General features: G+C 39.9%; 1 pseudogene; it reads left to right on the top strand.

Moving 5' to 3' along the window:
• The first annotated feature begins 9,500 nt into the window (after positions 1 to 9,500).
• On the top strand, positions 9,501 to 10,316 carry LOC119922114 (annotated as a pseudogene).
• Positions 10,317 to 10,997: the final 681 nt, after the last annotated feature.

The raw sequence follows: 10,997 nt of genomic DNA on the forward strand, positions 1-10,997 counted from the left end.
AGAGGTCTTTCCCGACTGAGCCCTCATTTCAATTTATCCCACTACCTTCCTTATAGCTCTTGCATTTGTATTTGCACACATTATCCACCCATCTGTTAGCACCACAGCACTTTTGTACATATGAGAAGTAATATGGCATAGTGGCTAGACACAGGACTGGGAGTCAGAAGGTAATGGATTCTAATCGTGGCTCTGCAACTTGCCTGCTGTGTGATCTTGGGCAAGTCACTTCACTTCTTTGTGCCTCAGTTACATCATCTGAAAAATGGGTATTGAGACTGTGAGACCCACGTGGGACAGGGATTGTCTATTTGCTTGTAACTATCCCGGCACTTAGTACAGTGCCTGGCACATAGTAAGCACTTAACAAATACCATTATTATTATTATTATTATTATTATTATTATTTTATTATTATTATTATCATCAGTAATTTATTTACTTATATGAATGTCTGTCTCCCCATCTAGACTGTAAACTTATTGTAGCAGGGAACATATATACCAAATGTGACATACCCTACTCTCCCTAGTGTTTAGTACAATGTTTTGCAAACAGTAACCACTCAGTAAATACAGTTGATGGATTAAATTAAATATCAACAGAGAAGATTTAAATATCAATTAGAGAAGCAGCGTTGTTCAGTGGAAAGAGCACGGGCTTTGGAGTCAGAGGTCATGGGTTCAAATTCCGGCTCTGCCAACTGTCAGCTGTGGGACTTTGGGCAAGTCACTTAACTTCTCTGTGCCTAAATTACCTCATCTGTAAAATGGGGATTAAAAGTGTAAGTCCCCCGTGGGACAACCTGATCACCTTGTAACCTCTCCAGCGCTTAGAACAGTGCTTTGCACATAGTAAGCACCTAATACCATTATCATTATTATTATTATTATTATTATTATTATTATTATTATCAACACCCCTTCTCTCTTAATGAGGCAAATTAATTGACTAGGACATTTTTCTTCCTCTTCCTCCAACCCTCCATACATGTTTGACAATGACAGATGTGGATAAAGGGTGTCAGAGTGAAGAAAGGGAAGTCAGAGTGGAATGGGCAATCAGAAAAAGAAAAGTACACCCAGGTCCTTGGATTGAGGGAAAATATTTCCAGGACATCCTCAGAGAAGAAATGTGGGCAGTGATTTGATTTCCCAAGCTAACTGTTCAGAGAAGGAAATAAGTTTTATTCCTTTTATAGCTAGATGGACAACGTTTTGTGAGGACTGAGGATTCAGGAAAGCTCAGGAAACTTTATTTTTATGTTAATTGAATCAAATTGGCTAACATTTAAATATTATTTCCTTCCCATAACATTAATAACAAAGTTCCTTCACCCCAGTGTCCCAGATTTCAGAACATTCACTTTAGATATAATAATGCATATGTTTGAAACCCTGGCAATCTCCTAACTTTTTTTAAATAGTTCTCCATATGTTTGCTAGAAGTTCTCCTTTCAGATGTACCGAGGCATTTTCTAAGCCAAGAAAGGGCTGTCTCTTTTTTTATTTCACCACTCCCATTTCTACTAAAAGTCTCCTACTAAGCCGTAATCACTGGACCTCACATAAAATCAGACTCACATTTGACAGAGCTCTATTCTTGCTGCACTAAAACACCGTTATTAATGTCAACAATCCACTCACTTGGTTCATTAACTTTTATAAGCTATTAACTCAGCAATAACGATAAGCATCTCTTTGGAGAATAAGCATTTGCTTTATCTTGTAATTTAGTTTCAAAGAAATGCACTTTTTCCTACCTGATCCTACCTAATTCTGCTAGAAAGATCACCTGCAAGGGATTGTGAAATAAATTTGATATATTTCTGCAGTTCAGACCCAGATGAACTTCGTTTGAGGTTTTATGTGCCTCAAATGAACAGTGCCTGATACTGACTAAGATTTCCTTCTTGCTTCCTTATGTATAGAGAAGCAGCGTGGATTAGTGGAAATAGTTTGGGCTTGGGAGTCAGAGGTCGTGGGTTCTAATCCTGGGTTCTCCACTTGTGAGCTGTGTGACTTTGGGCAAGTCACTTCACTTCTCTGTACCTCAGTTACCTCATTTGTGAAATGGGGATTAAGACTGTGAGCTCCAAGTGGGCCAACCTGATTACTTTGTAACTACCCCAGCATTTAGAACAATCAATCATATTTATTGAGCACTTACTGTGTTCAGAGCACTGTACTAAGCACTTGGGAAGTACAAGTTGGCAACATATAGAGACGGTCCCTACCCAACAATGGGCTCACAATCTAGAAGGGGGAGACAGAGAACAAAACAAAACATATTAAAAAAATAAAATAAATAGAATTGATATGTATAAGTTAAATAAATAAATAGAGTAATAAATTCAAACATATACATATATACAGGTGTTGTGGGGAAGGGAAGGAGGTAAGGTTGGGGGGTGGAGACGGGGAGGAGGGGGGAGAAAGGAGGTGGCTCAGTCTGGGAAGGCCTACTGGATGAGGTGAGCTCTCAGAAGGGCCTTTAAGGGAGGAAGAGAGCTAGCTTGGCGGATGGGCAGAGGGAGGGCATTCCAGGCCAGGGGGATGACATGGGCCGGGGGTCGACGGCGGGACAAGTGAGAACGAGGTACGGTGAGGAGATTGGCGGAAAAAGAGCGGAGGGTGTGGGCTGGGCTGTAGAAGGAGAGAAGGGTGGTGAGGTAGGAGGGGGCGAGGTGATGGAGAGCCTTGAAGCCGAGGGTGAGGAGTTTCTGCCTGATGCGTAGGTTGATTCGTAGTCACTGGAGATTTTTGAGGAGGAGAGTAACATGCCCAGGGCGTTTCTGGACAAAGACAATCCGGGCAGCGGCATGAAGTATAGATTGAAGAGGGGAGAGACAAGAGGATGGGAGATCGGAGAGGAGGCTGATACAGTAATCCAGACGGGATAGGATGAGAGCTTGAATTTAGCACATTATTATTTAACAAATAATAGCATTTAACAAATACCATTATTATTATTTTGGCTCTGCATTTATACATGGTTTAGGGACAACTGGGGTTTGAATCTCTAGTGATTTGTCAAGTTTTGATTTTACACTAAGCATGTTCCTGATTATGAACAATTAGAGCTAGGTCTGGGAATGAGAAATCCCTCAGCTTTCAAGAAAATTGCTCCATGTTTTCCTAGCATGGAAATCAAAGGGAAGAGACCTGAATCATGACAGGTTGGTATATGTATATACATGCACGTGAACACAATCAATCAATCATGGTATTTATTGAGTGCTTACTATCTGCAAAACACTCTACTGAGAGCAAAAACACACACTCCCAAACACATACGCATACACACATGCGCACGCACGCGTGCACGCACACACACACACACACGCACACACACACACACTCTTTTGGAATAAAGGATGATTTTACTGACTTCAATTATTTTTTTGACCAAGTACCCTAGTGTGTCTGGTAAGAGAAATATGATGGAAAATCTGTGATTATCCTATCCTATCATATAACCACCACAGGATTTAGCACAGTATTGGCACAGAGTAAATTCCTAACAATTATATTACAGTTTTATTATTATTAGCAAACAATAACAGTAATAATAATAGTGATCCCTTCCACCTTATATGCATTTAAAGATTGTAATAATAATAATAATAATAATAATAATGGTAATAATAATGGCATTTGTTAAGTGCTTACTATGTGTGAAACACTGTTCTAAGGGTTGGGGGATTACAAGGAAATCAGGTTGTCCCACGTGGGGCTCACAGTCTTAATCCCCATTTTACAGATGAGGTAACTGAGGTGCAGAGAAGTTGTGACTTGCCCAAGGTCACACAGCAGACATGTGGCAGAGTCGGGGTAAGAATCCATGACCTCTGACTCCCAAGCTCTTTTCACTGAGCAAGGAGTAGTTTTTCTTGCAAGAGGTCATGCTCGAACATTGCTGTCCCCTTAGGGCAGAGTTAAGCGGAAATGCTTCCCTCATTATTCTCCCCTGAATCTACTATAGGTAACCTGTCCTTTTGAATTTGAGTCTTCTTTCCAAGTCGTAACACTTAGCACCTCATTATCACCAGGGCTGGTACAGTTTAGTGATAATTTTGCAAATGAAGAAGATTCTGATAGATCTTTTTCCATGTTATTAAACAGAATCCCCAGAGATTTATTTAAACTCTCCAGTTCCTATACCTTTTCTCCTGGTTTATTGCAAGCTCACTCACCCACGGATACGAGATTATTAGACTTGAATTTTAGGCTTTTGGAGATTGGTATTGTTTAACTCAATCAATTCATCCAGCAATGGAATTTACTGAGCACTTGCCATGTGCAGAAAACTGAACTACAGAACAACAGAATTACCAGACATGTTCGCTGCCCATAACGAGTTTACAGTCTAGATGAACTGAACTGAACTCTTTAACCCTGAACTAGGGATAAAATAAAAACAAAAAATAGGGACCATCCTATATTCAGAGAAATCCATGGAAAAAGAGTAGTTAGAAATCAATCAATTGTATTTACTGAGCACTTATTGCATGTAGGTCATTGAGAGACAAGTACTGTGTCCAACCTGATTTTCATGTATATATCCCAGTGCTTAGTGCAGTGCTTGGCACGTAGAAAACTCATGGCAAAATATTATCATTACTATTACTAAGTGCTTGGAAGAGAACAATACAGTGGGTCAATACAATTCCTGCTCTGATGGAGTTTACAGTCTTGTGAGAGCTAAGTACTAGTACTACTACTACTAATAATAATAATAATAATAATTAATGTTTGTTGAGTACTACGTTCCAAATATTGTGCCAAGCACTGGGGAAGGTACAATGTAATCGAGTCAGACACAGCCCTTGTCCCACACGGGTCTCACAGCCTAAGAGGAAAGGGGAACAAATATTGGATTCTCATTTTACAGTAGAGGTAACATTAATGTTTATCGAGTGCCCATTTGGTGCAGTGCTAAGTGATTGGAAAGTTCAAAGTTTAAAAGTGGCATATTCTCTTCCCACAAGGAAAATGCAGTCTGATAGGGGTGAAAAACATAAACATATGTACAAGAGTAATCAAAGTAATTGAATGTATAATGTAGGGTCCTAAAATTGGTGTAATTAAGATCATAGTTTATATGGCATAAGGAGCTAGGGAATTAATCAAGAAAGGTTTATTAGAGCCTTTCATCAGTCTACCCAAATGCAACTAAAGAGACCTACTCATACTTGACTTGTAAAATTACCTTTAATAATAACAGTAACTATGGTATTTGGTAAGCACTTGCTATGTCCAAGCACTGTTCTAAACACTGAGGTAGATATAAGGTAATCAAGATGGACACAGTCCCTGTCCCACATGGAACTCACAGTCTTAATCCCCTTTTTACCAATGAGATAACTGAGACACAGAGAAGTTAAGCAATTTGCCCAAGGTCACACAGCAGACAAGTGGCAGAGCTGGGATTAGAACCCATGTCCTCTGACTCCCAAACCCATGCTTTTGCCACTAGGCCATGCTGCTTCTACACACTTCTTAACTCTCATTGGAAACCCCCAGAAATCAAAGTCGGGGATAATTGCCCCATGGACTGTGCCCAGAGAAGTTCCTGAAACTGGGGAAATAAGAACTATGAAGGGGCCTTCAAAACAGGAACCCTTGTATTATTTGGGGAGTGATACCCCACTGTGGGGTATCTAGATTCATGTCCCCCCTGTAATTAAAATCAATTACAGATGGGAAAAGCATCAGGGTATAAGGATATGCACATAAGTGCTGTGAAGATGGTGATGAGGTGAGTATCAGGAGTGCCTAAGGGGTACAGACCCATTCTTTACACAACATAACTAACTCAATCAGTCAGTCAATCAACTGAATTTGTCCTTTGCTTTCTGTGTGCAGTGCAGTGTACTAAGCACTTGGGATAGTATAATACAATTGGAATTGGTAGAATGAAACCTGCCCACAAGGCTCTTACAATCTAATAGGAGCGGTAGACATTAAATCAATTACAGATGGGGAAAACATCAGGGAACAAGGATATAATAATAGTAATAATAATAATAATGGCATTTATTAAGCACTTACTATGTGCAAAGCACTGTTCTAAGCGCTGGGGAGGTTACAAGGTGATCAGGTTGTCCCACGGGGGGCTCACAGTCTTAATCCCCATTTTACAGATAAGGTAACTGAGGCCCAGAGAAGTTAAGTGACTTGCCCGAAGTCACACAGCTGACAGTTGGCAGAGCTGGGATTTGAACCCCTGACCACTGACTTCAAAGCCCTTGCTCTTTTAACTGAGCCACGCTGCTTCTAAGTGCTATTAAGATGGCGATGAGGTGAGTATCAGAAGTGCCTAAAGGGTACAGACCCAAGTGCATAGATGATGCAGAAGAGAGGTGAATATGGCGGGGAAATGAGAGACTAGTCAGGGAAGATTAAATCAATCAATCAATCAGTTGTATTATTTGAGCACTTACCATTTGCAGAGTACTATAATAAGTGCTGGGGAGAGTTGATATATATGTTCTCTGCCCAAAGGAGATTACAGTCTAGAGGAGTTTAGAAGCAGCATGGTGTAGTGGTTAGAGCAAGGGAATGGGAGTCAGAAGGTCATGAGTTCTAATCCCAGCTCTGCCACTTGTCTGCTGTGTGACTTTGGGCAAGTCACTTATTTCTCGGTGCTTCAGTAAACTCATCTGTGAAATGGGGATTGAGACTGTGAGCCCTCAGTGGGAAAGGGACTGTGTCCAACCCAGTTTGCTTGTATCCACCCCAGCACTTACTACAGTGCCTGGCCCACAGTAAACGCTCAACAAATACCATTATTATTATTATTATTACTACATTCTTGGACGATATATGATTGCAAGAGGACTTTGGAGATTCTGACAGGGGTAGTCTCACTGTTGTGCCAGAAGAGGGGTTTCTAGGCCAGATGGATGTTGTATGTAAGGGATGAGTGGCAAGAGAGAGGATTAAAGGCATCAAGTTGTTGTTCTTTCCTGTTAAATCAAAACAACGTGAAAAACAGTGAGTAAGGAAAAAGGACAGTTCATTCATTCATTCATTCAATCATATTTATTGAGCGCTTACTGTGTGCAAAGCACTGTACTAAGCGCTTGGGAAGTACAAGTTGACAACATATAGAGATGGTCGCTACCCAACAATGGGACAGTTGACTTCAAAAATACAGAATTTACATCTCTGATCTATTTTTCTTCAGTCATGTATGCTGGAAAAATGGAAAACATGAAGGAAGTCTCAGGCTTCACATGAGCAAAGTTTACCAAATTGCTTTTCCCCTCTCTAGAGAAATCAGTGTACAAATCTTGCTATAGGAGGTTTTTACTTCCCTCAGATGAATGAACAAATCCCCAGAGAGTGATGAGACTGGCCAACTAGGGAACTGAATGTATTCATTGAAGGGACTAAATATGCTTAGTCCCTTTAGTATACTAAAAAGGACTGAATATGCTTAAGCAGATGTAGATTCACTGATATAAATATAGATTCACATATATCATATGCTATGGTGGGTGTAAAATGTCAGGAGTTGCCACAATTAGATGAAAGAGGTTTTGATTTAAGATTTTCTTGGATTATTATCCTTTCTTTTACTGGTTTAAGTATCGGCATCTGACCAAGAAGTCCTGTTTATCCGTGAATGTGAAAAGGTATGACTTATCAAGGCTTTACAAATAATATTAAAAGGATGCCATGGGTCACGGGGTCAAATATGGTCACTATCCACAGGGAGAAGTCAAAGGATTAAGTGACCTACCACCTTTATTGGGAAGAAATCCCGTGAGAAATGTGTTTAACTGCCAAAATAGTGAGAATGAAAGCAGCCCAGGGGGGCATTCAGTTTCCTCATCTGTAAAATTGGAATTCGGTATCTGTTCTCCCTCATACTTAGACTATAAACCCTGATTTGGGCTGGGGTTGTGTTTGATATAAATACCTTGTTTCTACCCCAACAGTTAGTGCAGTACTTGGCACCTAATCAGAGCTTAACAAAAACTATTATTATTATTGTTGTATTATTATTACTATTATGGCTATTATTATTATTATTATTGATTTTGAAGTGAAAGAAGGGAATAATGGGGCTAAAGCTAAACCAAAACCAAATTCCAGGTATAATGGTCCAAATACTCAAGTGCCTCTTGTTTTTATAAATTCCTTTGGCAAACAAACAAGAGAATTCCAATCAACAGGTTTCTGAAGATGTTTACTCCCAGCTCATAGTCTTCCCCAAGACCCAGTGGAAGTAGCCAGGTCCCAGGTCCAGTGGCAGGAGTAAAAAGAGCAAATGGCTTCTCCTCTTAACATTTAAAGGTCTCCACCCCAAGATTTCTGGGATGGCAGGACTTTTTTGCTTCCTGGAAAATGTAGTTTCCTGAGCAAGGAGTATCCCAGTTCCTTTTCCTGTTTCCTCTCAGTCTGTTAATTCCACCTCCTCCGGTTTAACAAACAGCCTTGCTAATAATAGGTATTACCTTTTATTTTATCCCCAGCACCAGGAATAAGAAACCTCCAATGTAATGTCCCTGACTGGCCTTAGTTTTTCAATCACGGGCTTAGAGGGAAATATTACCTCATTCTAGACCAGTAGGGGATTGCGTGTAACTCTTTTCATCTCACCATGGTTGTATTCAGGAAATAATTCTGTCCTTATTTAAACAGTGATTACTTAGCATCTGGAGTACTGAACCACGTTTAGGGTTATGGCTAGGGTCTAAATCTAACATTAAATCCTAAATATAGGGCTCAATTTTCCTACAGATTTTGAAGAGCAGGTTCAGTCTGGCCTGGACATAGGCAGAAGGTTTTTGCCCCAAGGAGAGTAAGGACATGGTGTCCAAATTCAGCTCCCTGACCAAGGCCATCAGCATCTCAGAAGTGAAATTTATTACTTCATTAAGTAGCAGTATTGAGAACTTCCTATGGGCAGAGGAGGATGACAGAGTACAAAAGAAGAATTAGAAGACATTATAACACTTTTTAAATATTTCTCTCCCCCATACATTAAGACTTTACTTGTACTACTAGTTGTAGAAGTAGTAGTGGTAGTAGTAATAGTAGTAGTAATGAGAGCAGTAATAGCATTTATTAAGTGCTTACTCTTTTTAAAATACTGTATTAAGCTCTGGCACAGAGTACACACCTGGGAATTAGGCACGGAGAACAGTGGGAGAAAAGTACTTCCTTAAAAATAAGCATGAAAATGGGAGAGAAATCCACTCATTCTCAATTTTTGTTTGGAGTTTAAATGTGCCATAAGATGTGAATCCTTGGAGAACAACTGGATTAAGAATCTATTGTATCAAGACTCTGCTCTTCTCAAGCACACTCACTTAGCAAGTATCCAACTAATATTGCATTGTTCCTTCCATCTCCATGGCAGAAGGAAATCTCACCATGTGGAATGAGTTTATCCTTTCAGGACTGACCGACTGAGTGGATCTTCAGGTGGCCCTCTTTCTGTTTGTTCTCATGGCCTATTTTGTCACTCTGGTAGGCAACTTTGGGATGATGATGCTGATCAAGATTGAGCCCCAACTTTACAGCCCCATGTACTTTTTCCTCAACAATTGATCTTTTGTAGATTTCTGTTACTCATCATGCATCACTCCCAGGATGCTAATGACCTTCTTGTCAGAAACCGAAGCCATTTCTTTCATTGGGTGTGTGTCCCAAGTTTATTTCTTTGGTGCATTTGGAACAACTGAGATATTCCTTCTGGCAGTGATGGCATATGATCGATATGTGGCTATCTGCCACCCTCTGCTTTATACAGTCATTGTATCCCCCAGAGTCTGTGTTATCCTGCCATCAATTACTTACTTTGGTGGCTTTGCAAATTCTCTTATTCATACATATCTTACATTTAGATTGTCATTCTGCCAATCCAATGTGATCAAACATTTCCTCTGTGAAATTTCACTACTGTTACAATCCTCTTCAGATACGAGCATCAATTTCCTAGTGATGTTTATCTGTGTTACCTTTAATATCTTGAGCACACTCTGTACTATCCTGATCTCTTATATTTACATTCTTGCTGCCATCCTGAGGACCCACTCTAGAGAGGGGAAATGGAAATTTTTCTCCACTTGTACTTCCAACCTGACTGCTGTTTTCATTTTCTATGGGACCCTGATCATCATGTATCTCCAACCACATTCAAACTTTTCTCTGAATCAGAATGGATTAGTCTCAGTGTTTTATAACGTGTTTATCCCCATGCTGAATCCTCTGATCAACAGCTTGAGAAACAAAGAATTGAAGAGTGTCTTTAGGAAAGTAATGGAGACAAAGGTGCTTTCTCTGTTTTTTGATGATTAAAAGTGATACTCAGAATAAATCCCTTTTCCTCTTAGAATGTGTCATAGGTATTGACACTTTTTCTATTAACCCAGAGATAATTTATGTCTTGGGAATGATATCTTACTCCTCCAAAATGCATGATGGTTAAAATTGTATGATCAGTTTCTTCCTCCCTCTATACCTCTCTTATGCTCTCTCTCTCTGTCTCTCTCTCACTCTCTCTCACTATCTCTCCCTCTTGATCTCTTTCTTTCTCTTCCTGAGGGACTATGCCTCCCTTCTTGAGGGAAGAGAAAAGAATTCTTATTGCCTGAGTCCGTATGTGACATACCTAGTGTGATTTTAAAACTATTTTTAGCAGAACCTAAATCTCTGAGTGTCCTTAATGAAACCTATTTCACTAACCATTTATCAACAGGGGGATATGTTGCTAGTTCTTGGTAATATAGTTCTACTTAGAAGTTCACCTAAAAAGCAAAAGGTTGAGGGAACCTAGATAGAGTATTTTTTCTCTCTCTTCACTTATCTACCTCCTGATGTATTTAGAAGGATGTGCTGTTGAGAGATGCCACCTGGTGAAATGTTACTTAGTGGTCCTTTGGGTTCAAAGATGAAATTTTTAAGGATTTACACACCATCCTGGGCTGGCTACCACTGGCATCTCCCTACAGTCCAGTGTCACAGTAACTCCTTTGAGGT

The sequence above is a fragment of the Tachyglossus aculeatus genome, unplaced genomic scaffold, assembly GCF_015852505.1.
Source record: "Tachyglossus aculeatus isolate mTacAcu1 unplaced genomic scaffold, mTacAcu1.pri SUPER_6_unloc_5, whole genome shotgun sequence".
Classification (NCBI taxonomy): Eukaryota; Metazoa; Chordata; class Mammalia; order Monotremata; family Tachyglossidae; genus Tachyglossus; species Tachyglossus aculeatus.